Source organism: Colobus angolensis, unplaced genomic scaffold (assembly GCF_000951035.1).
Source record: "Colobus angolensis palliatus isolate OR3802 unplaced genomic scaffold, Cang.pa_1.0 Scaffold134, whole genome shotgun sequence".
NCBI lineage: Eukaryota > Metazoa > Chordata > Mammalia > Primates > Cercopithecidae > Colobus > Colobus angolensis.
In genome coordinates, this window is record NW_012114422.1 from 3,260,422 (window position 1) to 3,262,703 (window position 2,282).

Sequence of the window (2,282 nt, forward strand, 5' to 3'; positions counted from 1 at the left end):
TCCTGTTAGACTGAGCACACCAGGAACACAGGCAATGCTTTTTTTCTATAGGCGCTACATCATCTAAATATAGTGTTGAGGACATAAACTAGTGATCAATAAATGGTTCTTGCAGTAAATTTCCATAATTAAAACCCACAGTAATCACCAGCCAAATTTTGCAGGAAACAAGTACTCCTTTCTCTCATTGTCCAGGAGCAGAGCAGGGTGGGGTGGCATATAAGGGCCACATAACATTCTGTGGTAGGAAATGATGTCAGATAAGAGGTTGTAAATATTTCATGTGGTTCAGATGAAAAGCACATTTAAGGAGACAGAGATGGTAAGTGAGACATTGCTTATTGAAGAGAATCTTTCACATCTGAAAAAACTCAAGAAGTGGGTTAGAAGGTTTGAGTACTCATGGCAAAATAGTGTTTGTGCTGATTTTACGCTCTTACTGGTTTCTACTAAAAAAATGGAGCTTATCAACCACACAGGTGTCTACTCACTTATGGTTCTCGGAGCTGGGATTGAACCACAGAGAAAGAAATAAAAGGCCTCCTGAGGCAATCACCAGCTCCTCTGCTTCTAGAATCTGGCTCCAAAATGTTGCCTACATTTACTTACTATCTCTGTACTTGTGTCTCCTCTGAAGAACAATGCAAGCTTCCAGCTGGGTTAAACCCAATTTAACACAGCACTGTCCTTTAGATAGTTTTAAAAATGTAAAGAGAAATGACCACTGTTCTCACACTGTAATTTCAAAATGGCAATTTCCCTGTTATATAGTTGTTAAAAGTGAACGTTTTTTAAAAAGGTAAAAGGAAAAAAAAACCCCACTCAGCTGCTCAGTGAGGCAGAGTTAAAATATTCTGCAGAAACAGCACTTATGAAACAGGCAGAACCCCTGGGGCTACCAATTTATGAACACAAAACTGGCAGTACAAGACAGGTGTATTGTCGTAGACTCATCACCCAGAAAAGCATTATTATTTACTTTTAACAATAAACATTTTATGATGGCACTCCGTTTTAGTGATAAATGACTAGGGGGAATCAAAAATGTGTATAGCAGAATCAAATACAGGCACTCCTCGGGGTTTCACTGGCTTTCTCTCACAGCTGCTGGGTACATTATTTCTTTTCCACTTACATTTTACAGCATGGAGTTGGGGCAGGGGGTGGCTCTTAGTGTTCTGGTCGTACCTGTCAGATTTGTTAATCAAATGAATCCACTCCTACAAACGATGAGCCTGTGACAGCTGGCCTTTGGGGATGGAATCTGCCCTGGGCAGCAAAGTGTCCCTTATTTGGGTATTTTTTCCAGGTTGAAAACTTGGCACTTAAAATTTAGCATCTTACCACTGTGAAATAACAGCACTCTGAAAGAACCTTCGGCATCTGATGCCTTTCCGGGAACACTTGGGCCACTCTCGTTAACCTTTACCGGTTACTACAATGCAGGTACAAGCAGAAAAGCCAAGGATGCGGGCTATGCAAAGCCACTCTGTGACTCCACCTACTGCCATGGGAACGTACTTATGGATGTGGCATGTGCGTGTGTATGTGTGAGTGGGTTTGTGAAAGTGTGTAGATTCGTGCGAGTACTTGTGTGGGTGCTTGTGTTTGTGTGTCTGTATTTTTGGGTGAATTTGTGTATTTGTGAATGTACATATGTGTGATCATCTGTGTGTGTATGATTATCTGCTTGTGAGTCTATGTATGATTGTGAACGTGTGAGTAGATGTGTGCTGTTTGTGTGAATGTGTGTAAATGTGTGTATGAGTATATGCTTGCATGTGAGTTTGAGTGAATGTGTGGGTTGTGTGTGAATGTGTGTGTGAGTGAGCATATCAGTGTGTGCATGTGTGTAGTTCCTTAAGTGTGTATCTGAATGTGGGTATGTATTTTTGTGTGCGGGAACGCACATTGTGGGTGTATTTGTCTATATGTATTTATGTGTTGTGACTGTGTGTTGAGTGTGAGCGTTGTGAGAATGTGTATTTGTGTGTCATGAGTGTGTGCGCGTATGTTTTTGTACATATGTGCGCGCATTGTGTTTGTATGCATTTGTGAGTGTATTTTTGTGCGTCTGAGTGCGTGCGTTGTGGATCTGGGTGAATGTACTGGTCTGCGTGTGTGTGTGGGTGTGCGTGTGTGTGTGTGCGCGCGTTGTGCGCGAGTGTGCGAGCGCGTGTGAGCGGGTGTGTGGTGCGGCCGGGCGCCTCCACCTCCCCGATCCGCCCCATCCCGGTGGGCGCCAGAGCAGAGGCAGCGGACCCGGCCGGGGCGGGCTAGGG